The sequence below is a fragment of the Nomascus leucogenys genome, chromosome 3 (genome assembly GCF_006542625.1).
Source record: "Nomascus leucogenys isolate Asia chromosome 3, Asia_NLE_v1, whole genome shotgun sequence".
Taxonomy (NCBI): Eukaryota; Metazoa; Chordata; class Mammalia; order Primates; family Hylobatidae; genus Nomascus; species Nomascus leucogenys.
In genome coordinates this window covers 145,780,064-145,807,500 of record NC_044383.1, presented here as the reverse complement: position 1 = coordinate 145,807,500, position 27,437 = coordinate 145,780,064, and the positions used below count along the sequence as shown (strand labels likewise).

General features: G+C 43.4%; 1 protein-coding gene, 1 long non-coding RNA gene, 1 other non-coding gene and 1 pseudogene across 4 annotated transcripts in view; 3 read left to right on the top strand and 1 right to left on the bottom strand.

Annotated features, from left to right (window-relative positions):
- The window catches only part of WTAP (WT1 associated protein), a 30,642-nt gene extending 29,204 nt beyond the window's left edge, over window positions 1–1,438 (bottom strand). For both annotated transcript variants that reach the window (XM_030809922.1, XM_030809924.1), the window contains exon 1: window positions 4–1,438. The gene's annotated coding sequence lies outside the window, so the exon portion shown is untranslated. The remainder of the gene's footprint in view (window positions 1–3) is intronic.
- On the top strand, window positions 423–27,437 carry LOC115834473. Its single transcript, XR_004029406.1, has 2 exons — window positions 423–501; window positions 26,902–27,437. It is a non-coding gene; the product is annotated as an uncharacterized LOC115834473 (long non-coding RNA).
- Window positions 6,806–6,931, top strand: LOC115834575. The gene has a single exon (XR_004029515.1). It is a non-coding gene; the product is annotated as a U4atac minor spliceosomal RNA (small nuclear RNA).
- On the top strand, window positions 11,687–15,643 carry LOC100600965 (annotated as a pseudogene).

Sequence of the window (27,437 nt, the reverse complement as noted above, 5' to 3'; positions counted from 1 at the left end):
CACAGAAGAGTCGCCTTTCAGGCGTGGCTGCAGTCACTCGCCCGCCGCCAAGCCCCGCCAGGAGAGGAAAGGTGAAGGGAGGGAGGCCGCCGGCCTAGCCCGATCGGGGCCTCGAGGCGCAGTGGAGTAGCTGCTCCCCGGTAATACGCCCCGTCCTTTCCCGGGAGCCTGGAGCGAGCTCCGAGGGCCCCGGAGCTCAGCAAGCTCAGTAAGGGAAGCGGCCGATGGGAGGGGCGGGCCGGCGAGGTCGGAGGTCAGCCCCGGGGCATCACGGGAAGGGAAGGTGGAAGCATTCGCCGGGGCCACCTGCGGCTGCGGGGGGGGGGGGGGGGGGGGCTGCCTCGTGCGGAGGGATCTGGGCGAAGGCGGCGCGTGATTGGCCGCTCTGTGTGTTCGCGTCGCTCATCTGTGATGCTTCCGCGTGCCGGAGGACCAGGTGCCACCTTGAGAGAGGCCGTGGGCGGCGAGCCGCGGGCGTTTACTCTTAGCAGAAGCTCACCTGTAAGTTTTGAGAACTTAGAAACCGATGCCCTCCCTCTCTTCAGTCGTGAAGCGCAGTCTCCTGGCCGCTGGGTTCGTTCCTCCTTGACATCTCCGGAGACGCATCGAGGAGCTATTGTTCTCTGGCGTCGGAGGTTGCGCTGTGTCCGCGGCGCTGAGGGCCCGTTGCTAACTGGAACGCGGGGAAGGCGGCCCTGTGAGGTTTAGTGAACCCGATCAAAGAGGTCCTGCAAGTGGAGTAGACTCCCTGAAGCAAGACTGCTATCTGGACCGCCGAGTAAGGGCGGTGTTATCTGGAGAACGTGAAACAGTCTGTAAACACTTACTAGAAGAGTACCTAATTCTTTTGATTGGTCTGCCCTTAGCCGGCTTTATCAAACCTGTTCATCCCCAAAGGAGTGTCTTGTACTAAGGTGATTTATTAGGATAAGATTAAAGTACACTCCAGATGGTCGTAGTGTATTTCCAGTGAATCAGATCAGTCTGGAGAAAATCTTTGCAACTTGTATCACAAGAACTCTCAAAACTTGAAAACAAACAGTCCAAAAGCCAAAGGAGAAAATGGAGAAGGACATGAACAGATGATTCTCAGAAAAAATACCGTAATGGTCCTTAAACATAGAAAGTCGCTCCACCTCACTTACAATGGACATACACATTAAAATTACCTTTCCTGGTGGGAGTGGAAAAATGGTTCAAGTTCTGTGGAGTACAAAATTACTTGTGTTTATTCTTATACCATGCAGTTATACTTCTAACCCTAACCTTATTCTGAAGGTGCAACTCCACACATGGAAACAATAGGTATACAAAGTTATTGCAGTGCTTTTCGTCATAGCAAAAGTTAGGGATAACCCAAATATCCATTAATAGGGAACTGACTGGGAATGGTGCATCCATACAGCAGAACACAGTGCAACCATTAAAAAGATTCAGAAAATAATCACGTGTTGCTTTGGAATGAGTCTCAGGTTATATTAAGTATTCACTTAAATACTTAAGTATAATAAGTATTCACTGTATTCAAAAGCAAAAATAAGCATATATGCTTTTATGTATTAAATATATAAAAATATATATTTATATTTAATATGAATATTTATGTATATATGCTTATTTTTGGGGAGGAATTGGAAGGATATCCTGGAAACTTAAAATTTTTAGTTACCTATAAAGAGTGCAGGGGGGAGACAAGATTTCTGTCTTTGAACTTTTAGTTTTACATAGCCAAAAAAGTAAATAAAAAAGGAAACAAAGTAAATCCTAAGGTTGAAAGCAAATTGAAACAAATGAACTTAACTGTTAACTGATATAACTAAGATACACAGAAAAAATAATTATTCTTTGGGTTTTTTTTTTTTTTTTTTTTTTTTTGAGACAGTCTCGCTGTGTTGCCCAACCGGGAGTGCAGTGGTGCAATCTCAGCTCACTGCAACCTCTGCCTCCTGGGTTCAAGCGATTCTCCCACCTCAGCCTCCTGAGTAGCTGGGATTACAGGCATGCGCCACCATCCCCTGCTGATTTTTGTATTTTTAGTAGAGATGGGGTTTCACCATGTTGGCCAGGCTGGTCTCAAACTCCTGACCTCAGGTGATCCGCCCGCAGGTTGGCCTCCCAAAGTGCTGGGATTACAGGAGTGAACCACCACCACTGGCCCCTCCGAGCTTTTGAACACAGTACTCTAGTAGTGTATCTGTGTTGAGATAGTGTAGTCTTTCCTTATATGCAGGAGATTGGATTTAGGACCTTCTGCGAGCATATGCAGAAATCCGCATACTAAAGTCCCGGAGCTGAGCATAGGGAAAGTTGGTTCTTTGTATAGGCGTGTTTTGCATCCCACTGTACTTCTGTTTTGTTTTCTTCCTTCCCTTTCCTTTTCTTTTTTTCTTTCTCTCCCTCTCTTCTTCCCTCCCTCCTTCCCTCCCTCCCTCTCTTCCCCCCTCCCTCCCTTCCTTCCCTTCCCTTGCTTTTCTTTTTTTTTTTCTTTTTTGAGAACAGGGTCTGACTCTGTCGTCCAGGCTGGAGTGCGGTGGTACGATCACGGCTCACTTACAGCCTTGACTTCCTGGGCTTAAGCAATCCTCCCATCTCAGCCTCCCGAGTAGCTGGGACCACAGGCATGTGCCAGCACATCTAGCTAATTTTTTTCTATTTTTTGTAGAGAGCTGCGTTGCCTAGTCTGGTCTTGAACTCCTGGGCTCAAGTGATCCTCCCACCTAGCCTCCCAAAATGCTGGGATTATAGGTGTGAGCCACCGTCCCCCGCCCCACTGTATTTTTCATCTGTGTTGGAGTGAAAAAAATCCACATATAGGTGGACCCTGGCATTCCAAACCAGTGTTGTTCAAGGGTCAACTGTGTATTCTAAGGATGAAAAAAGTGCACAGGAGCTTTCAGCTTCACTGATTTATGATTAATGGTAACGTTGTTACTGTGGTTTTGAAACTATGTACTGTATATGGTAGGATAACATAAGTATTTTAATGTTACTATATACAAAGATTTGCAGCGTATGAGAGAATGAGATACAAATGCAAGATTGAAGAAGTTCAGAAAAGGGCCAGATGGCTGATGCCTGTAATCCCAGCACTTTGGTAGGCCAAAGTGGGAGGATCACTAGAGTCCAGGAGTTTGAGACCAGCCTGGGCAACATAGCAAGACCCCGTCTCCATTTTTTTAAAAATTTAAAACAATTTTTAAGAAGTTTGTTCATCCGGGGGTGGGGGTGGAAACTAATATAAAGAATTTTAAGAAGTTCAGAAAAAAAAAAGTCTGTAATATTGAGTTTAAACTGGAGGGCTGGGTGCAGTGGCAGACACCTGTAATCCCAGTGCTTTGGGAAGCCAAAGTGGCTTAGGAGTTCAAGACCAGCCTGGGCAACACAGTGAGATCTTGTCTCTACAAAATACAAAATAATAAAATAGCCAGGGGTGGTGGCCTGTGCTTATAGTCCTAGCTACTTGGGAGGCTGAGGCTAGAGGCCCAATTGAGCCCAGGAGTTTAAAGTTACAGTGAGTTGTGATCTCACCATTGCACTCCAGCTTGGGCAATAGACCCTATCAAAAAGAAAAAAAAGTTTAAACTGCAAAAAAAAAAGTCCTAGTTCTGTGGACTGAATGGGCCTAGAAGCACTAGGGTGACCAGTTGTTCTAGTTTGCCACAAACAGAGGGGTTTTCTCTGGATGCTGGACTTTCAGATTAAAACGAACAGTCCTGGCTGAACCAGGATGTACAGGCATGGTCACCGTACAGTAACAGTGAGCACATCTAACACCGAGATCTTGGTTTCTAAATTCCATTTTCCACTAAAAAGATCCAGAGCTCCTTTGGAGAACTGGCTGATTCCAGCTCTGGGATGGGAAAGGTGCAAGATGAGCCAGGTATTTCGTTGTGCCTGAACGCAAAGGAAGTGCTTACACCAATGAGGCTATGCCAACTGTATTTAGGAGAACAAACAACACTAATCCATAGTGATAGACAGCAGATCAGTGGTTGGCTAGGAGGGGAGGAGAGAATTGACTGGAAAGGAAAATGGGAGAACTTTTGGGGGTGATGGAAATGTTCTGTGTCATGGTTAATGGGGATGTATACATTTGTCAGAATTCATCAAATTGTGTCACTATAAAGGATGCATTTTATTGCAAACCAAATGAGAAAAGCAAAGTCGATTGAGAACTTGCCGTAGCAAGGGAGTCAGCCACCATCCCTTATGTTTTAGCAGAGGTTCAAAGGCATGCAGAGGAGTGGGAAAGCTTTACAGCGGACAAAAGGAAATGTTTCACAGGTATGCCTGATTGGAAGCTGTTGGCATGGGGAAGCTGGAAGCTAACTACAAGTTGGCATCCTATGGTCTTGGTTAAAGGAGCATTATTTGGCTTTCTCCGGATGGTCGTAAGCTAGAAGTGGGGACAAAAATTAGGGAAGCTATCAATTTTTAATCAAGTCCTGTCCATTTTGAGCTGATTGTCATAGAAGTTATTATTTAGCTTCCCGGATTGCTTCCAGAGATAGCAGTCTGACTTCCTACCAGTCTGGTTGATAGCAGGTTTGGCTTTCAGGCTGGGAGTACACTTATGGTAGATAAGTGGTTGGTTTACTGGGCTAGTTGTTGTAGGTAATGGGTCAGAATTCTGTTTTTATGTGTATTCTGGCCATTCACCATTTGTATTTTTAGTCTCTCAAAAATAAATTTTAGAGACATGGGAGCCAGCTTGAAGGATCTCCCACGGGCCAAATTTAGGGCAGTTTTAGCGTCAAAAAGAAAATGAATACAATTGATTGCAAATACTGAATAAATAAAAATCTACTCTCTAGTACAGAGAAGAGAGGATGAGAAGAGGGAAACTATTTTTCCATCATTGGTAGTGTCTATTACACCAATTTGATATTCTGAAAATTAGTTATTAAAGGGAGATAGCATTTACCCTGTTTGTTTTTTGTTTCATTGGTTTTTGTTTTTAAGACAGAGTCTTGCTCTGTCATCCAGGCTGGAGTGCAGTGGCACGAACATGGCTCACTGCAGTCTTGACCTCCTGGGCTCAAGTGATCCTCCTGCCTCCTCAGAAGCTGGGACTACAGGTGCTCACCACCATACCTGGCTAATTGTTTTTGCTTGTTTTTTTAGAGATGGGGTCTTGCTTGTTGCCCAGGCTGGTCTTGAACTCCTGGGCTCAAGTGATGCTCCCACCTCAACCTCCCAAAGCGCTGGGAGGACAGGCATGGGCCACTGCTCCCAAACTACCCTGTTTTTTTTTTTTTCGTTTTTTTTAATAAAGAATGTGGTTGATACCCAGTTGATGAGGAAAAACTCTTCTTTACTATAGGATGCCAGCTAATAAGTATAGAATAAAATAGAGAATTAGACAATAACCATGATGCAAACCTTAATGAAATAATTAACTCAGACAAGGACTATCAATGGACTTTAAAACCTTTAGATGAAAGATTGCTGGGAAATGCCATCGAAGTATCACTCTACAGGCTACTTACCTAATTGTAAAAGAAATTACAGGCTGGGTGCGGTGGCTCATGCCTGTAATTCCAGCACTTTGGGAGGCCGAGGCAAGCAGATCACAAGGTCAAGACCAACCTGGCCAACATAGTGAAACCCCATCTCTACTAAAAATACAAAAAAAAAAAAAAAAAGTCGGCCGCAGTGGCTCACGCCTGTAATCCCAGCACTTTGGGAGGCCAAGGCAGGCAGATCACCTGAGGTTGGGAGTTCGAGACCAGCCTGACCAACGTGGAGAAACCCCGTCTCTACTAAAAATACAAAATTAGCCGGGCATGGTGGCACATGCCTGTAATCCCAGCTACTCAGGAGGCTGAGGCAGGAGAATTGCTTGAACCCAGGAGGTGGAAGTTGTGGTGAGCCAAGATCGCACCATTGCACTACAGCCTGGGCAACGAGAGCAAAACTCTGTCTCAAAAATAAATAAAACTGCTGGGCTCAGTGGCTCATGCCTGTAATCCCAGCACTTTGGGAGGCTGAGACGGGCACATCACGAAGTCAGGAGATTGAGACCATCCTGGCTAACACGGTGAAACCCCGTCTCTAGTAAAAATACAAAAAATTAGCCAGGTGTGGTGGTGGGTGGCAGTGGTCCCAGCTACTCGGGAGGCTGAGGCAGGAGAATGGCATGAACCCGGGAGGCGGAGCTTGCAGCGAGCTGAGATTGTGCCACTGCACTCCAGCCTGGGCAACAGAGCGAGACTCCGTCTGAAAAAAAAAATTAAAAAATAAAAATAAATAAATAAAAATAAAAATACAAAAAAAAAATTAGTTGGGTGCAGTGGCATGCGCCTGTAGTCCCAGCTCTTCAGGAGGCTGAGGCAGGAGAATTGCCTGAACCCAGGAGCAGAGGTTGCACTGAGCCGAGATCGCGCCATTGCACTACAACCTGGGCGACACAGCAAGACACTGTCTCAAAAAAAAAAAAAAGATAAAGAAAATACACCTGTATAGTGGAGCCATCTGGTGGTCACCATTTGAACCAAACCATCAAATTTAGTATCAGTAATAGTGGGACAACCTCCAGTTTAGAGAATACAAGAGAAAGGGTTGTCATGCAAATCTGATAGTACTAGCAAAGATAATTATTCTAAAAAAAAGTCATAAGATTTTAAGCTTTTATATAATATATATGTTATATAATATATATGTAATAATATATATAAGCTTATATAATTATTATAAGTTATCGAGCAGCTGAGTTAGGCATACTATAGTCTCAGTTTCAGTATCTAACCAGCTTCAAGTCACCATTTTGAATGAAATATTAACGCATGATGAAAGTTAACTTACAACCATCCTTTTCTTGGGGTTGTGCTATTGTCCAGTGGGTACCTAGTGAGGGCAGTACTGCTAACTCCTGCACAACACACTGAAATCAACCAGAGCTTTGCTTTGCCTTGGTGTAATTTTTGGAAAAATGAAAAACAGCTTTCCCATACGCACACAGTTATTTACATATTACTGTATTAAAAAGTACATACAGGCTGAGCACGGTGGCTTACGCCTATAATCCCAGCACTCTAGGAGGCCGAGGTGGGCGGATCATTTGAGGTCAAGAGTTCGTGACCAGCCTGGCCAACATGGTGAAACTCTTGTCTCTGCTAAAAAAATATATATATACAAAAAAAAAATTAGCCGGGCGTGGTGGTGGGCACCTGTAATCCCAGCTACTCCGGAGGATGAGACAGGAGATTCACTTGAACCCGGGAGGCAGAGGTTGCAATGAACCGAGATTGTGCCACTGCACTCCAGCCTGGGAGACAGAGTGAGACTCTGTCCCAAAAAAAAAAAAAAAAAAAAAAAAAGCAAGGCTGGGCATGGTGTCTCATGCCTGTAATCCCAGGACTTTGGGAGACCGAGGTGGGCAGATCACTTGAGGTCAGGAGTTCGAGACCAGCCTAGCCAACATAGTGAAACCCTGTCTCTGCTAAAAAATACAAAAATTAGCCGGGCATGGTGGCACACACCTGTAATCCCAACTACACGGGAGGCTGAGGAAGGAGACTCTCTTGAACCCAGGAGGCGGAGGTTGCAGTGAGCCGAGATCGTGTGACTGCACTCCAACCTGGGGGACAGAGCAAGACTCTGTCTCAAAAAAAAAAAAAAAAAGAAAAGAAAAGAAAAAACCATAATACTGAGTTAGATTAAGTGAATTGGCCACTTCTTTGCCATCAGCCTAATACTTAGCCTATAGCTTTTTTTTTTTTTTTTTTTTTTTTGAGAAAGGGTGTTGCTCTGTTGCTCAGGCTGGAGTGAGGTAGCACGATTTTGGCTCACTGCAGACTCTGCCTCCTTTGCCCAGGTGATCCTCCTGTCTCAGCCTCTCCAGTAGCTGCGACCACAGGCACAAGCCACCTCTCCCGATCTCGGCTCACTGCAACCTCCGCCTCCTTGGTTCAAGCGATTTTCCCACCTCAGCATCCTGAGTAGCTGGGATTACAGGCACATGCCACCGTGCTCAGCTAGAGACATGGGTAGAGACAGAGTTTCACCACATTGGCCAGGCTGGTCTTGAACTCCTGACCTCGTGATCCACCTGCCTCGGCCTCCCAAAGTGCTGGGATTACAGGCATGGGCTACCGTGCCAGCCAACTTCTCTTATCTCTTATGTGGTGAAAACGGGAAAAGAGAGCTCTATGGGATCCCTTTTATAAGGGCACTGATCTCATTCATGAAGGCCCTACCTTCATGACCTAATCACCTTCCAAGGGCCTCACCACCTACCTCCACATTAGGGGTTAAGATTTCAACATGAATTTTGGGTGGACGCAAACATTCAATCTATTGCAGAAGTAGAGAGGGAAAAAAAAAGATTTGCAGTAAGTCTAGGTTTTGTTATTGGCACCCAGAAATCCAGGGATCCTGGAGAGATTATCAGAGTTGTTGGTTAAAAATGTTAATGTTAATCCACGACGCTCTCAAGAGCTCACATCTGGTGTGACTATAACCATGTCATGCTGTTTCACCAGTTAGTACCTCTGCTGAGTCCATTCTTTCTGTCTGGAATGCTCTTTTTACTCTTCTATGCCAGGTTATCTCCTATTTACCATTAGCAATTAGCCTAAGAAACATTATTTGTTTACCTTAGTTTGTGTCAAGCATAGAGAGTTGTGGTTTTACAGATAGGGAAGCCAAACCTAACTTCCTAGCCTACTTTTCTTTTTCTAATCTAGTGGATTTTATACTGACTTACAAGTTTTTACTGTGAGCAGCAATGCAACATATCAACCCAATGTATCTAATCTTTCAGATTTAATGAACATTTAGATTTTTAAAATTACAATTAAAGCTAATAATGTTTAGTCTTCATTTTCTCTGCAGACCACAAAGACTTCTGACATTCTAAGTTTTTTTAAAAAAATAACTAAGTAGATTGTTATCAAAATTTTTACTAGACTATTATTAAAATATTATTTCAGAAATTCATATGTTGATGAGATGTCCGCGTTCCCGTGTATATTGCAGCACCATTCACAATAACCAAGATAAAGACTCAGCCTAAGTGTCCATCAACAGATGAATGGATAAGGAAAACCAGGCATGGTGGCTCATGCCTATAATCCCAGCACTTTAGGAGGCTGGGAGTTCAGAAGTGGGAGAATTGCTCAAGGAGGGTTTGAGACCAGCCTGGGCAACAAAGTGAGACCCCGCCTCTACAAAAAAATAAAAATTAGCCAGGCATGGTGGTGTGTGCCTATAATCCCAGCTACTTGGGAGGCTGAGGTGAGAAGATTTCATGAGCCCAGGAGTTCAAGGCTATAGTGAGCTATGAATGCACCTCTGCATTCCAGCCTGGGTGACAGAGGGGAGAGACCCTGTCCCAGAAAGAAAGAGAAAAAGAGAGAGAAAAAGAAAGAAAGAAAATGTGGTATATATATACATACATACATATCCATACATATATATATATATATATATATATATATATATATATATATATATATATATGTTGGAATACTATTTAGCCACAGGAGGACATTAAGTGAAATAAGCCAAGCACAGAAAGAGAAATACTGCATGTTCTCACTGATACGTGAAAGCTAAAAAAGTTCATCTCATAGAAGTAGAGAGTAGAATAGTGGTTACTAGAGGCTGGAAAGGGTAGGGGTAGGGAGGGGACAGCCAGAGGTTATTAACAGATACAAGAGTACAGCGAGATGGGAGGAATAAGTGCTAGTGTTCTACAGCACCATTGGGTAACTATAATAACCAACGATTTATTGTATATTTTCAAATAGAAGAGCAGATGTTGAATATTTTCAACACAAAGCAATAATAGATATTTGAAGTGATAGATGTGCCAATTACCCTGATTTGATCACTACACATTGTATACATGTATGGAAATATCACAGTGTACTCCAGAAGATGTGTCAATTAAAAATAATAATTTTATGGTTAGGCGCAGTGGCTCATGCCTATAAGCCTAGAACTTTGGGATACCGAGGTGGGAGAAGTCCTTGAACCCAGGGGTTCAAGACCCTCCTGGGCAACATAGCAAGACCCTGTCTCTAATTCTAAAATAATAATAGTAAGAAAAATAGAGTTAGGTTTTCAACATTCTGAACTCCTTGGTGGGAGTGAGAAGCATCCATTAGTCAACAGAGGTAACAGAGGTATGGGTAACTCAGAGTCAGTTATTCTCGGAAACAGGCTTGTCCAGCTACTGGAAAAAAATCCCTTCATTAGGAAAAATAAAGGCACCTTTTGCATGTAATTTCCCTGTCCTGATCCCTGTAATTCTTTCCTAGTTGCCCATTCGGTACAAATAATAGCAGCTTTCTGAAAAGGATTTAGCATGCCAGAATGACTAGGCATTGCTGTACTCCTTCCAACATCTGCTGGGATATTGTGGCACACACTACTGAGAGCCATGTTCCTCCTCTTGCACAATCTAGGAACTTCTAAATTGTGTTTGAGTCATAGTATCTTCAGGCCAGGGGATGAATTATGGCTGGTGTAAGCCAGTGTTTCTCAACAAGTGTGCTACTGGAATTTTGGACAAGACAATTTGTGTGTGTGTGAAAAGTATTTTGTGCATTTTAGGACATTTAGCATCCCCAGACCAACCCACTAGATGCCAATAGCACCTCTCTGTTTATGTGACAACTGAAAGTGTCCCTTTCTATATTTTCAATACTGCCCCCTCCTGTCATGCCCTTGATGAGAACCCCTGGTCTAAGGCAAGCATGGCTATCATGGTCTTTACCACATAGTGGTGGTGCTCAGTCTTCTTGCAGGCAGAGTTGGCCAGTTGAGCAGTTCTGGCTGGGATCAGAGGAAATCTCTCGGGGCTTCTGAGAAAAATTTTCCTTCCTGAGAGAGGCACACAAGGTGAAATGTTTTCCCCGTCCCTTCCTTCTTGTCTCTTACTAGGCTGTGAGAGGCTGTGATGCTTGCACCTATAGAAAACATCTTGTGACAATGAGGCAACAAGTTGGAAAATGAAAGCAGGCTGCTGGGAATTCAGAGTCAAGAATGGAAAGTCCCTGGGTCCGGGAAGACCTTGTTAATCTTCCAGACTCACCAAGGGACTGCCAGTTCTTGCACTTTTTATTAGGTAAAACAGATATGTCCTTACATTTAAAACCACTGTTCATCAGGATTCCTGTTACCCATAGCCAAACACATTCTAACTTAGAGAGGAAGGGCATTTACGTGATCAACAAGTGAAATAAAATGGAGAGGGGCCAGCAAAACTAGGTTTTTCTGTGACACTTTGCTTTATTGTTGTTGTTTTTACATTATGATGTACATAGCCCTTGTTTCACAATTTAATAAAGGAAAAATTTAAAAGTCATTATTCATTTCCAGAAAACCAAATTTTTATAAGACAAAAAGCTAACTACAATAAAAATATAAGGGTCTTGAAGGATTTTATTTTCAGAACTTTTTTTTTGTTTTTTCCTTGAGACAGGGTCTAGCTCTGTTGCCCAGACTGGAGACCGGTGGTGTGATCTCAGTTCACTGCAGCCTACACCTCCTGGGCTCAAGCGATACTCCCACCTCAGCCCCCCAAATAGCTGGGACTACAGGTGCGAACTACCATACCCAGCCAACTTTTGCATTTTTTATGGAGACGGAGTCTCACCATGTTGCCCAGGCTGGTCTCAAACTCCTGGGCTCAAGTGATTCTCCCACCCTCACCTCCCAAAGTGTTAAGATTACAGGCGTGAGCCACCATGCCTGGCCTATTTTCAGAACTTTTCAAAATACTATTCTGTTTGCCTCTGTTGCTTGCTAATTGTGTTTAACTTTATGGATGCAACAGTAAGATCCTGTTTGGTCAAACCTTTAGTCAAATCTCTTCAGTTTTTAAAAGGACAATTTTTTGTTCCCCACAAATTAAAGACCCACTAGGACAGGAGACAGTCCATTCAAAAACTACATGCCTGTTGACAAACTGTAAATCCGTTCTTCTGCCAGAGGAGAGCACTGGGCCTTAAGCAATGGTTCTACTGTGGACCACACTGACTGCCTGTTAGACTTGTTTTTGTTGCTCTTCCCTGTTTTTCCTAACCTCTAAATAGTTTTCTCTATCCCACTCATTTGGGTCCCAGTGCCACTGGCCAATGCAGGTCTTCAGCTTTTCTTGTCGACTAACAGTGGCCCCCCAATTGGTCCTCTGCCACCCATCTTTGCTTCCCATCAAAACTGTCTCCCACACAACAAGCCGTTTCTAAACACAATTTTGGGAAATTTCCACTCCTTGGGAAATGGAGTAGACATACTTTTGCATGTTCCTCTCACCAAGTACGGCTAAAAATCCTGAATATTATATGTAAAACAAGCAGAAGACTGAAAGGCAAACTGGCTATGGACTTCAGGACCCAAGGACTGACCCACTCCCTGTGTTTCATTTTTGCCTCATATATCCCGGAAGCCAGCAATCTGTAAACATCAACAAGCACAGACAAAAACATCCACCAGCAAAAGCCTCTTATGTATAAAGGTCCAGGAAAGGAGGCAGTCTACCAAGACAGAAAACCTTTAGACAGTAACTGCTGTACTCCAGCCAGACAACAGAGAAGAATCTGCAGCCTGCCCCCATCCACTCAAGCAAAGGCTTCTGATGAAAATGCCAGTGGGCTGTGATGTGATTAATTAGGCAGGACACCAGGGTAGGCTTATCATAATCTGGGCACACAGAATTGCAGTCATTTGGCACACCTTTTCAGCAAAGTGAAAAACAGGAATTGCTTTATAGTACCGTGGGAAAGAGCACCGCCTGGCGATGAAACAAGAGCAAAACATCTAGAGGATGTGCTGCTGAGCCTGCTGGTGGAAGTCAAATCAGTGTTGGTTCTTAAAAGTTCACTACCCAGGCCCTGCCTGGGGAGTGAAGTAGGGAATGTACAGTCAGGAGAAGGGACTGATGGAGTGTGCTGGTCTGTTCCTGATGGAAGCTCGGCTCATCTTCCCTTGGAGGGAAGAATCCGTATGTAATATGTCAACCAGTGCGGGACTCAGGGAAGTCCAAGGTCATTGGGTTTCTGGAGGGGAAAAAGAATAGAGGAAAAGGTATAGGCAGACAAAGAGATGGGGAATGATGTTTCTTTGGTCTTCACAACCCTACATCTAGGGAAGTGAGGGCCTGTATTAGTCTCGTGTGACAGATGGGACAGCAGAGGCACAGAGAAGTTAGACGGCAGCAGAGATAAGAGGTAAAGCCGGTGTGCTCATGTGATCACTTGCTTATGTGAGCAGAAGTAGTTCTGGTTGTCATCTTGCTATAGCCCATTTGAAGGCAGAAGGAGGATAATTGCCCACTACACCAAAATTGCATTCAGCCAAACTTGCCACCAAGAGCTCAACAGTTGCCACGATGCTGAGCACGGAAGGCAGGGAGGGGTTCGTGGTGAAGGTCCAGGGCCTACCCTGGTCCTACTCAGCTGATGAAGTGATGCACTTCTCTGATTGCAAAATACAAGATGACACATCAGATATTTGTTTCATCTACACCAGAGAAGGCAGACCAAGTGGTGAAGCATTTGTTGAACTTGAATCTGCAGATGAAGCGAAATTGGCTTTAAAGACAGAGAAACCATGGGACACAGATACGTTGAAGTATTCAAGTCTAATAGTGTTGAAATGGATTGGGTATTGAAGCACACAGGTCTGAATAGTCCTGATACTGCCAACGATGGCTTCGTCTGGCTTAGAGGACTTATATTTGGCTGTCCAAGGAAGAGATTGTTATTTCTTTTCAGGGTTGGAAATTGTGCCAAATGGGATAACACTGTGAGTGGACTTACAGGGCAGAAGCACAGGGGAAGCCTTTGTGCAGTTGGCTTCACAGCAGATAGCTGAGATGGCGTTGAAGAAACACAGGGAAAGAATAGGGCACAGGTACATTGAAATCTAGAATAGCCAAGCTGAAGTTCATACCTACTATGATCCCTCTCAGAAGCTCATGGCTGTGCAGTGGCCAGGTCCCAGTGATAGGCCAGGGGCTGGCCGAGGGTATAATAGCATTGGCAGAGGAGCTGGGTTTGAAAGGATGAGGCAGGGTCCCTGTGGTGGAGGGTATAGAGGCTATGACTATCGTGGCTGTAATGATGGATATGGCTTTAGGTCTGATAGATTTGGAAAAGACTAATTACTGTTTTTCAGGAATGTCTGATCATAGATATGGAGATAGTGCGTCCAGTTTCCAGAGCACCACAGGGCACTGTGTACACACGAGGGGTTTACCTTACAGAGCCACTAAGAATGTTATAATTTCTAGTCACCTCAACCTCATGAGAGTACATACTGAAACTGGACCCGATGACAGAGACTACTGGTAGAGCAGATGTTGAGTTTGCTGCTCATGAAGATGCAGTGGCAGCTATGGCAAAAGACAAAGCTAATATGCAGCACAGATACATGGAGATCTTTTTAAATGCTGCAGGAACAAGTAGGGGGGTTTATGAACACAGCTATGTAGAACTTTTCTTGAATCTACAGCAGGGGCAAGTGGTGGTGCTTATGGTAGCCAAATGATGAGAGAGATGGGCTTAGCCAACCAGTCTAGTTATGCAGCTGAGTGGTGGTTATGGAGGTGGTTATGGTGGTCCGAGCAGTGTAAGTGGTGGTTATGGAGGTGGTTATGGTGATCAGAGCAGTGTGAGTGGTGGTTATGGAGGTGGTTATGGTGATCAGAGCAATGTGAGTGGTGGTTATGGAGGTGGTTATGGTGGTCAGAGCAGTGTGACTGGTGGTTATGGAGGTGGTTATGGTGGTCAGAGCAGCCGAGTGGTGGTTATGGGGGGGGGGGAGGTGAGTGGTGGTTATGGGGTGGTTATGGTGGTCAGAGCAATGTGAGTGGTGGTTATGGAGGTGGTTATGGTGATCAGTGCAGTGTGAGTGGTGGTTAGGGTCAGAGCAATGTGAATGGTGGTTATGGAGATGGTTATGGTGATTAGAGCAGTATGAATGGTGGTTATGGTGGTCAGAGCAGTGTGAGTGGTGGTTGGGTGGTTATGGTGGTCAGAGCAGTGTGATGGTGGTTATGGAGGTGGTTATGGTGGTCAGAGCAGCGAGTGGTGGTTATGGAGGTGGTTAGGGAGGTCAGAGCAGCTGAGTGGTGGTTATGGAGGTGGTTATGGTGGTCAGAGCAATGTGAGTGGTGGTTATGGAGGTGGTTATGGTGATCAGTGCAGTGTGAGTGGTGGTTACAGTGGTCAGAGCAATGTGAATGGTGGTTATGGAGATGGTTATGGTGATTAGAGCAGTATGAATGGTGGTTATGGTGGTCAGAGCAGTGTGAGTGGTGGTTATGGAGGTGGTTATGGTGGTCAGATCAGCTGAGTGGTGGTTATGGAGGTCAGAGCAGTGTGAGTGGTGGTTATGGTGGTCAGAGCAGTGCGAGTGGTGGTTATGGAGGTGATTAGGGTGATCAGAGCAGTATGAGTGGATATGACTACGTTCTGGAGGAAAACTCCAGTGACTGTCAGTCAAACCTTGGTTAGGTAGGGAAGGAGCACTAAAGAGCTACTCCAGATACAAAAGCTGTGCATTTATGGGAGTTGAATAGAATGGGAGGGATGTCTAGTATATCCAGTATGATGGGTAAATGGGAAATATAATTTATTCTGATCACTCTTGGTCAGCTTCTCTGTCTTCTTTCTTTCTCCTCTTTTTTTGAGACAGAGTCTCACTCTGTCGCCAGGTTGGAGTGCAGTGGCACGATCTTGACTCACTGCAACTTCCGCCTCCCAGGTTCAAGTGATTTCTCCTGCCTTAGCCTCCCAGTAGCTGGGACTATAGGCACGCGCCACCACGCCCAGCTAATTTTTGTATTTTATATATATTTTTATATGTATATATATATTTATACTTTAAGTTCTAGGGTACATGTGCACAATGTGCAGGTTTGTTACATATGTATACATGTGCCATGTTGCTGTACTACACCCATTAACTCGTCATTTACATTAGGTATATCTCCTAATGCTATCCCGCCCCCCTCCCCCCACCCCACAATGGGCCCCAGTGTGTAATGTTCCTCTTCCTGTGTCCACGTTCAATTGTTCAATTCCCACCTATGAGTGAGGACATGTGGTGTTTGGTTTTTTGTCCTTGCAATAGTTTGCCGAGAATGATGGTTTCCAGCTTCATCCATGTTTTTTATGGCTGCATAGTATTCCATGGCGTATATGTGCCACATTTTCTTAATCCAGTCTATCATTGTTGGACATTTGGGTTGGTTCCAAGTCTTTCCTATTGTGAGTAGTGCCACAATAAACATATGTGTGCATGTGTCTTTATAGCAACATGATTTATATTCGTTTGGGTATATACCTAGTAATGGGATTGCTGGGTCTAATGGTATTTCTAGTTCTAGATCCCTGAGGAATCGCCACACTGTCTTCCACAATGGTTGAACTAGTTTACAGTCCCACCAACAGTGTAAAAGTGTTCCTATTTCTCCACATCCTCTCCAGCACCTGTTGTTTCCTGACTTTTTAATGATTGCCATTCTTACTGGTGTGAGATGATATCTCATTGTAGTTTTGATTTGCATTTCTCTGATGGCCAGTGATGATGAGCATTTTTTCATGTGTCTGTTGGCTGCATAAATGTCTTCTTTTGGGAAGTGTCTGTTCATATTCTTTGCCCACTTTTTGATGGGGTTGTTTTTTTCTTGTAAGTTTGTTTGAGTTCTTTGTAGATTCTGGATATTAGCCCTTTGTCAGATGAGTAGGTTGCAAAAATTTTCTCCCATTCTGTAGGTTGCCTATTCACTCTGATTGTAGTTTCTTTTGCTGTGCAGAAGCTCTTTAGTTTAATTAGATCCCATTTGTCAATTTTGGCTTTTGTTGCCATTGCTTTTGGTGTTTTAGACATGAAGTCCTTGCCCATGCCTATGTCCTGAATGGTATTGCTTAGGTTTTCTTCTAGGGTTTTTATGGTTTTAGGTCTAACATTTAAGTCTTTAATCCATCTTGAATTAATTTTTGTATAAGGTGTAAGGAAAGGATCCAGTTTCAGTTTTCTACATACAGCTAGCCAGTTTTCCCAGCACCATTTGTTAAATAGGGAATCCTTTCCCCATTTCTTGTTTTTGTCACGTTTGTCAAAGATCAGATGGTTGTAGATGTGTGGTATTATTTCTGAGGGCTCTGTTCTGTTCCATTGGTCTATATCTCTGTTTTGGTACCAGTACCAAGCTGTTTTGGTAGACTTGTAGTATAGTTTGAAGTCAGGTAGCGTGATGCCTCCAGCTTTGTTCTTTTGGCTTAGGATTGACTTGGCAATGTGGGCTCTTTTTTGGTTCCGTGTGAACTTTAAAGTAGTTTTTTCCAATTCTGTGAAGAAAGTCATTGGTAGCTTGATGGGGATGGCATTGAATCTATAAATTACCTTGGGCAGTAAGGCCATTTTCACCATATTGATTCTTCCTATCCATGAGCATGGAATATTCTTCCATTTGTTTGTGTCTTTTATTTCATTGAGCAGTGGTTTGTAGTTCTCCTTGAAGATGTCCTTCACATCCCTTGTAAGTTGGATTCCTAGGTATTTTATTCTTTTTGAAGCAATTGTGAATGGGAGTTCACTCATGATTTGGCTCTCTGTTTGTCTGTTATTGATGTATAAGAATGCTTGTGATTTTTGCACATTGATTTTGTATCCTGAGATTTTGCTGAAGTTGCTTATCAGCTTAAGGAGATTTTGGGCTGAGACGATGGGGTTTTCTAGATATACAATCATGTCATCTGCAAACAGGGACAATTTGACTTCCTCTTTTCCTAATTGAATACCCTTTATTTCTTTCTCCTGCCTGATTGCCCTGGCCAGAACTTCCAACACTGTGTTGAATAGGAGAGGTGAGAGAGGGCATCCCTGTCTTGTGCCAGTTTTCAAAGGGAATGCTTCCAATTTTTGCCCATTAAGTATGATATTGGCTGTGGGTTTGTCATAAATAGCTCTTATTATTTTGAAATACGTCCCATCAATACCTAATTTATTGAGAGTTTTTAGCATGAAGGGCTGTTGAATTTTGTCCAAGGCCTTTTCTGCATCTATTGAGATAATCATGTGGTTTTTGTCTTTGGTTCTGTTTATATGCTGGATTACATTTATTGGTTTGCGTATGTTGAACCATTCTTGCATCCCAGGGATGATGCCCACTTGATCATGGTGGATAAACTTTTTGATGTTCTGCTGGATTCGGTTTGCCAGTATTTTACTGAGGATTTTTGCATCGATGTTCATCAGGGATATTGGTCTAAAATTCTCTTTTTTTGTTATGTCTCTGCCAGGTTTTGGTATCAGGATGATGCTGGCCTCATAAAATGAGTTAGGGAGGATTCCCTCTTTTTCTATTGATTGGAATAGTTTCAGAAGGAATGGTACCAGCTCCTCCTTGTAGCTCTGATAGAATTTGGCTGTGAATCCGGCTAGTCCTGGACTTTTTTTGTTGGTAAGCTATTAATTATTGCTTCAATTTCAGAGCCTGTTATTGGTCTATTCAGAGATTCAGCTTCTTCCTGGTTTAGTCTTGGGAGGGTACATGTGTCCAGGAATTTATCCATTTCTTCTAGATTTTCTAGTTTATTTGTGTAGAGGTGTTTATAGTATTCTCTGATGGTAGTTTGTATTTCTGTGGGATCGGTGATTCTGTGATATCTCCTTTATCATTTTTTATTGCATCTATTTGATTCTTCTCTCTTTTCTTCTTTATTAGTCTTGCTAGTGGTCTATCAATTGTGATCTTTTCAGAAAACCAGCTCCTGGATTCATTGATTTTTTTTGAAGAGTTTTTTGTGTCTCTGTCTCCTTCAGTTCTGCTCTGATCTTAGTTATTTCTTGCCTTCTGCTAGCTTTTGAATATGTTTGCTCTTGCTTCTCTAGTTCTTTTAATTGTGGTGTTAGGGTGTCAATTTTAGATCTTTCCTGCTTTCTCTTGTGGGCATTTAGTGCTATAAATTTCTCTCTACACACTGCTTTAAATGTGTCCCAGAGATTCTGGTATGTTGTGTCTTTGTTCTCATTGGTTTCAAAGAACATCTTTATTTCTGTCTTCATTTCATTACGTACCCAGTAGTCATTCAGGAGCAGGTGGTTCAGTTTCCATGTAGTTGAGCGGTTTTGAGTGAGTTTCTTAATCCTGAGTTCCAGTTTGATTGCACTGTGGTTTGAGAGACAGTTTGTTATAATTTCTGTTCTTTTACATTTGCTGAGGAGTGCTTTACTTCCAACTATGTGGTCAATTTTGGAATAGATGCGATATGGTGCAGAGAAGAATGTATATTCTGTTGATTTGGGGTGGAGAGTTCTGTAGATGTCTATTAGGCCCGCTTGGTGCAGAACTGAATTCAATTCCTGGATATCCTTGTTAACTTTCTGTCTCGTTGATCTGTCTAATGTTGACAGTGGGGTGTTAAAGTCTCCCATTATTATTGTGTGGGAGTCTAAGTCTCTTTGTAGGTCTCTAAGGACTTGCTTTATGAATTTGGGTGCTCCTGTATTGGGTGCATATATATTTAGGATAATTAGCTCTTCTTGTTGAATTGATCCCTTTACCATTATGTAACGGCCTTCTTTGTCTCTTTTGATCTTTGTTGGTTTAAAGTCTGTTTTATCAGAGACTAGGATTGCAACCCCTGCCTTTTTTTTGTATTCCATTTGCTTGGTAGATCTTCCTCCATCCCTTTATTTTGAGCCTATGTGTGTCTCTGCATGTGAGATGGGTTTCCTGAATACAGCAGACTGATGGGTCTTGACTCTTTATCCAGTTTGCCAGTCTGTTTCTTTTAATTGGAGCATTTAGCCCATTTACATTTAAGGTTAATATTGTTATGTGTGAATTTGATCCTGTCATTATGATGTTAGCTGGTTATTTTGCTCATTAGTTGATGCAGTTTCTTCTTGGCATCAATGGTCTTTACAATTTGGCATGTTTTTGCAGTGGCTGGTACCAGTTGTTCCTTTCTATGTTTAGTGCTTCCTTCAGGAGCTCTTGTAGGGCAGGCCTAGTGGTGACAAAATCTCTCAGCATTTGCTTGTCTGTAAAGGATTTTATTTCTCCTTCACTTATGAAGCTTAGTTTGGCTGGATATGAAATTCTGGGTTGAAAATTCTTTTCTTTAAGAACGTTGAATATTGGCCCCCACTCTCTTCTGGCTTGTAGAGTTTCTGCCGAGAGATCAGCTTTTAGTCTGATGGGCTTCCCTTTGTGGGTAACCCGACCTTTCTCTCTGGCTGCCCTTAACATTTTTTCCTTCATTTCAACTTCGGTGAATCTGACAATTATGTGTCTTGGAGTTGCTCTTCTTGAGGAGTATCTTTGTGGCGTTCTCTGTATTTCCTGAATTTGAATGTTGTCCTGCCTTGCTAGGTTGGGGAAGTTCTCCTGGATAATATCCTGCAGAGTGTTTTCCAGCTTGGTTCCATTCTCCCTGTCACTTTCAGGTACACCAATCAGATGTAGATTTGGTCTTTTCACATAGTCCCATATTTCTTGGAGGCTTTGTTTGTTTCTTTTTACTCTTGTTTCTCTAAACTTCTCTTCTCGCTTCATTTCATTCGTTTGATCTTCAATCACTGATACCCTTTCTTCCAGTTGATCGAATCAGCTACTGAAGCTTGTGCATTTGTCATGTAGTTCTCGTGCCATGGTTTTCAGCTCCATCAGGTCCTTTAAGGACTTCTCTGCATTGGTTATTCTAGTTAGCCATTCGTTTAATCTTTTTTCAAGGTTTTTAACTTCTTTGCAATGGTTTCAAACTTCCTTCTTTAGCTCGGAGAAGTTTGATCATCTGAAGCCTTCTCTCAACTCGTCAAAGTCATTCTCTGTCCAGCTTTGTTCCATTGCTGGTGAGGAGCTGCATTCCTTTGGAGGAGGAGAAGTCCTCTGATTTTTAGAATTTTCAGCTTTTCTGCTCTGTTTTTTCCCCATCTTTGTGGTTTTATCTACCTTTGTTCTTTGATGGTGGTGACGTACAGATGGGGTTTTGGTGTGGGTGTCCTTTCTGTTTGTTAGTTTTCCTTCTAACAGGACCCTCAGCTGCAGGTCTGTTGGAGTTTGCTGGAGGTCCACTCCAGACCCTGTTTGCCTGGGAATCAGCAGTGGAGGCTGTAGAACAGTGAATATTGCTGAACAGCAAATGTTGCTGCCTGATCATTCCTCTGGAGGTTTCCTCTCAGAGGGGTACCTGGCCGTGTGAAGTGTCAATCTGCCCCTATTCGGGGGGTGCCTCCCAGTTAGGCTACTCAGGGGTTAGGGACCCACTTGAGGAGGCGGTCTGTCTGTTCTCAGATCTCAAACTCCATGCTGGGAGAACCACTACTCTCTTCAAAGCTGTCAGACAGGGACATTTAAGTCTGCAGAGTTTTCTGCTGCCTTTTGTTTGGCTATGCCCTGCCCCCAGAGGTGGAGTCTACAGAGGCAGGCAGGCCTCCTTCAGCTGCAGTGGCTCCACCCAGTTTGAGCTTCCTGGCCACTTTGTTTACCTACTCAAGCCTCGGCAATGGCGGGCTCCCCTCCCCCAGTCTCGCTGCCGCCTTGCAGTTCAATCTCAGGCTGCTGTGCTAGCAGTGAGCAAGGCTCCATGGGCATGAGACCCTCTGAGCCACGCACAGGATATAATCTCCTGGTGTGCTGTTTGCTAAGACCATTGGAAAAGCGCAGTATTAGGGTGGGAGTGAACCGATTTTCCAGGTGCCATCTGTCACAGCTTTGCTCGGGTATGAAAGTGAATTCCCTGCCCCCTTGCGCTTTCTCAGTGCGCTGCACCCACTGTCCTGTACCCACTGTCCGACAAGCCCCAGTGAGATGAACCTGGTACCTTAGTTGGAAACGCAGAAATCACCCGTCTTCTGCATTGCTAACGCTGGGAGCTGTAGACTGGAGCTATTTCTATTCGGCCATCTTGGATCCGCCTCTCCTAATTTTTGTATTTTTAGTAGAGATGGGGTTTCACCATGTTGGCCAGGATGATCTCGATCTCTTGACCTCATGTTCTGCACGCCTCGGCTTCCCAAAGTGTTGGGATTACACGCATGAGCCACCATGCCCGGCCTTTCCTTTTTAAAGAAAACAAAAGTTTAACAGTTTTGCATTACAGGCTTGTGACACACGCTTACTGTAAAAGTGGAAGATTATTTTAAAACTTTGAGCTCAGTAATTTTGAACACTGAAACATTCATCTAGGACATAACAAAGTTCAGTATTGACCATAACTATTAAAACAATTTTCAGCTTTCTTCAAGTTAGTTATGTTGTAGGAGTGTACCTAAGCAGTAAGCATATTTAGGTTGATGCAGTTTCACTTATGTTAAATGTTGCTCTTATACCCCACAAATACATTGAAAATTTTGGATGCACGTCAAATATAGGGGCTGTGTATGCGATTCAAAGTGAAAACATTTGGCATGTTTGTTAATTCTATCTTTTTGGTTTAATATCCTGTAAGGCATGTGAGTGTACACTTGAGTATACACTTTTACTTTTTTTTTAAGATATGGGACAATTTTAAGATGTAATACTATATTTTAGGAGTTTTGTCATGTTATTTGTATGGAATTCTGAGGCTTTGGTTTAAATCTTTTCTTGTGATTTCCATTTAGAAGTATTGTACTAAGTGAAACTTGTTAAATCTTCCTTTAAAAAAAAAAGAGGTAAAGCCTCAACTTGCATGTAGTAAGCTGCTTTCTTTGTCCACTCCTTGAAACACACAACAGAATTTCCATACGTACATACAAAAACAGAAGCCCTTCGCTCTTGTCACCCAGGCTGGAGTGCAATGGCGCAATCTCGGCCCACTGCAACCTCCACCTCCCAGGTTCAAGCTATTCTTCTGCCTCAGCCTCCCAAGTAGCTGGGATTACAGGCATGCGCCACCACGCCTGGCTAATTTTGTATTTTTGGTAGAGACAGGGTTTCTCCATGTTGGTCAGGCTGGTCTCGAACTCCCAACCTCAGGTGATTCGCCCGCCTCGGCCTCCCAAAGTGCTGGGATTACAGGCGTGAGCCACCATGCCAGGCCGGAAGCCATTTTTTTTTAAAGATGAGGTCTCACTGTTGGCCGGACTGGAGTGCAGTGGTGCAATCAGAGCTCACTGCAGCCTCGAACCCCTGGGCTTAAGCAGTCCTACCTTAGCCTCCTGAGTAGCTGGGACTATAGGCAAATACCACAACACCTGGCTTTTTTTTTTTTTTTTTTTGAGATAAGTTCTTGCTCTGTCGCCCAGGCTGGCGTGCAGTGGTGCCATCACAACAAACTGCATCCTCTGCCTCCTGGGCTCAAGTGATCCTCCCACCTCAGCCTCTCAGTAACTGGGACTACAGGCGCACACCACCATGCCTGGCTTTTTTTTCTTTCTTTCTTTTTTTCTGCTTTTTTTTTTTTTTTTTTGGAGAGAGAGAGTCTCCCTGTATTGCTGCTGGCTGATTTTTTAAAAAATTGTTTATAGGCTGGGCAGGGTGGCTCACACCTGTATTCTCAGCACTTTGGGAGGCCGTGGAGGTGGGCAGATCATCTGAGGTTGGGAGGTTGAGACCAGCCTGGCCAACATGGTGAAACCCTGTCTACTTAAAATACAAAAATTAGCTGGGTGTGGCGGTGCACGTCTGTAGTCCCAGCTCCTAGGGAGGCTGAGGCACAAGAATCACTTCAACCTGGGAGGTGGAGATTACAGTGAGCTGAGATTGCACCACTGCACTCCAGCCTGGGTGACAGAGTGAGACTCAGTTTCAAATAAAAGAAAAATAATTGTTTATACAGACAGGGTCTTGCTTGGCTGCCCAGGCTGGTCTTGAACTCCCGGCTTCAAGGGATCCTCCCGCCTCAGCCTCCCAAAGCACCGGGATTACAGGTGTTAGCCACTACAAATGCTTAGCAGCATAAAGGCACAACTAACTACAGAGAATGTAATCTAAAGTACATTTAAGCTCATCAGATTTATATGATAAAAGTAAGGTCCCTTATTTAGGGCATCCTTATTTTATGCCCATAAACTATTGAACTGAATAACAAGTCTCTCTCTCAGTAGGAAAAACCTTAGATACATGGCAAGGAGATTTTGTTCTTGTTCTCTAGGAAAAAGTGAGAGAAAAGAAAATGCTTAATTAGCCAAACGATCCAGTAAGTTTGAGTAGTGCCATTGCCCCTGACAGGGGAAGGGGCAAATGGTAATGAGGGTAGATTTGGGTAGAAGGCGGCTAAAAGGGGCTGCTGTGGAGATCATCAGGGCCCCAGAGGCTTCCTTAATAAGGAAAACTGGGCTGTCTAAGGCTATGGCCAGAAGGCAGGGAAAACTTAGGCATGTTTTAGGCAAACAAATGTTTCCAGAGGTCCATTCTCCAAGCAGGGCTCGGCAGTGAGAGAGTGCAGGAAGTGGAACTGTGTGGCGCACCAGCTGGTTATTACTCCAGGTAGGACTGTGAGTGAAAGCCAGGACACAGACATGAGTCTGGCCCCTAAAGAAGGGATTGGCAAGGGCCAGGGTGTGTTCGGGAGCCTCAAACACTGAAATTAGGGAATGAGCAAGATATACAGGATAAATGTCAGCAGATAGGTATGCCTACTCTATACAGGAATCTTACTAGAAGGCACAGAAAAGATAATATATATTTAATAAGTGTTTTAAGGATAAAACATGGCATAACTTTGACCTAGGTAGTTTTCTAAAATTTATGTAGTTTCAGCCTTGACTTTTGGAAAGCTGGAGTCAAGTTATCATTTTAATGTCACTTGGGCTGTCCCTGACCTTTGCTAGATGAGTGATTATGTAACAGCATAGGTTACCATCATATTCAACCAGGCTAACATCATCAGTCATATGAACATGCCATGCCATTTCTATTATTTTCACTATCTAGATAGTCAGTAGATGAAGTATGGGGTGAAAATATTCTTAAGTTCTGTATTCACTGAAATTCTGTAAGTTAAAATATAAATGTGTATATATTATGCAATAACTTTAAATGAGCTAAATACATCTCATTCTGTTAATATCATTATTTAAATTCATATACATTTGTTGATTCAAAAGAACATAATGGTCTTTCTAAAGTTATCTAGCTAATAACATACTCTTTTAATGCCTTTATTAACTTTCCACTGCATTTAGCTTTTTTTTTTTTTTTTTTTTTTTCTAAAGAGAGCAGAGTCTCACTCCATCACCCAGGCTGGAGGGCAGTGGAATGATCATAGCTCACTGCAGCCTCTAACTCCTGGACTGAAGGGATCCTTCCATCCCAGCCTCCCGAGTAGCTAGGAATAAAGGTGAGTGCCACCATGTCTGACTAATTTTTATTTTTTGTAGAGATAGAGTCTTGCTATGTTTCCTAGGCTGGTCTTGAACTCCTGGCCTCAGGCGGTCCTCCCACCCCAGCCACCGAAAGCACTTGAATTACAGGCATGAGCCATCATGCCCAGCCTATTTAGGTGTTTTGTTTTGTTTTGTTTTGTTTTGTGACAGAGTCTTGTTCTGTTGCTCAGTCTGGAGTGTAGTAGTGTGATCTCGGCTCACTACAACCTCTGCCTCCCAGCCTCAAGCAACTCTCCTGCCTCAGCCTCCCGAGTAGCTGGGACTACAGGCATGCACCACCACTCCTGGCTAATTATTTTGTTTTTTTTTTTTTTTTTTTTTTTAAGATGGAGTTTCACTCTTGTTGCCCAGGCTGGAGTGCAATGGTGCAATCTGAGCTCACTGCAACCTCTGCCTCCCAGGTTCAGGCAATTCTCCTGCCTCCACCTCCCGAGTAGCTGGGGTTAAGGCGCCTCCCAACGTGCCTGGCTAATTTTTGTATTTTTAGTAGAGACGGAGTTTCTCCATGTTGGTCAGGCTGGTCTTGAACTCCCAACCTCAGGTGATCCACCCGCCTCAACCTCCCAAAGTGCTGGGATTACAGGCATGAGCCACCGTGCCCAGACATTTTTGTTTGTTTGTTTTTTGAGACGGAGTCGTCCACTGCTGGAGTGCAGTGGGGCAATCTCGGCTCACTGCAAGCTCCGCCTCCTGGGTTTATGCCATTCTCCTGCCTCAGCCTCCCGAGTAGCTGGGACTACAGGTGCCTGCCACCACACCCGCTAATTTTTTGTATTTTTAATAGAGATGAGGTTTCACCATGTTGGCTAGGCTGGTCTTAAACTCCATACCTCAAGTGATCCACCCGCCTTGGCCTCCCAAAGTGCTGGGATCACAGTCATGAGCCACCGCGCCTGGCCCTATTTAGGTTTTTAAGTTCTTAATAATTATCTTTGTACAGAAAACTAATTATTAAAATTAACTTTCAGCCATGATTGTATAACGGTTAATTTTTTAAAAATAGAAAAAATAAAATTAACTTCCACAATCACTATTAAATATTATGGGATTTTGCCCTTGCAATAATACATACAACACTTATACTTCATCTGACTAATAGTTCTGCAGTGACCTCTGCAGTAATCTAGCAGCTGACATGCTGAGAAACTACGTCAGGTATTTAAAATTAATGAATTTTAAACTACTACTATTAAATGTTTTAATAGTTTACTTTGAATAAAACTTCAGATTCATTCTTGAATTTCAGAAGTTTATTCTCTAATGGTAATATTTGGATTTGATCAAATATTGATCCTAACAACTGGTCACTAGGCATTCAGCTAAAGCATCCATTTCTTGCATGTCTAAATTCTTTAGAAAGTGACTAGAATTGTGGCATAACATTTCTTGATAGTCTCTGAATATTAATTGATATCTTAACATTTACTAATTACCAGTTACAGAAACCTTAATAAATTTTTTGTGACACAGACTTGTCAAATAGTCACCAAATCCATTTCCTCTTCTGCCTGGTCACAGAGGTATGGCCAGGATGTGGCCACGTAGCTGAGCTCCAGATAATCCAGCGGGGATATATGATGTTTCCACTCCACAACAACCTTTCTCACTCTCTTTGCCTTGTGCCAGCTGGATGGAGGGGAAGCCAAGGACCTAGAGGAGGATGAAGCCATGAAGTGGAAGCCAAGGAACCTCTGCATGAGACTGTGATGAGAATGCAGACCATGGAGAAGCAGGAATATATCTGTCAAAGCAGCTAGTGTTACTCTTCTAAAGGGAATTTCAAAAAATGTTTGAAGACAACTCAGGAAGCCATAAAAAGTCTTTAAGATCCCAAGCCACAGCTGTGTATAGCACTTTCTAACTGTAAAGGTCACACTTGGGCTGACTGGGGGTGGGTGATCCTCCGGCAAGAGGGGGAATGAGCACAGGTTCTCTCCTAAAATCCCCGCTGAAATGACTCATAGAATATACAAATTGCTGGGGAAAAGTCCACATTCAAGCTGGAAATGTTGGGTACCATTCAAATACCAAAAATGTTGGAGATTTTGAGATTCCACCATAGCACTGATGTGTGACTATTACACAATAACAATGACTCATGGATGAGATCATGAAGTGATATTCCTTTATTGCCCAATAGGTCATTAAATTTGCTTCATGGG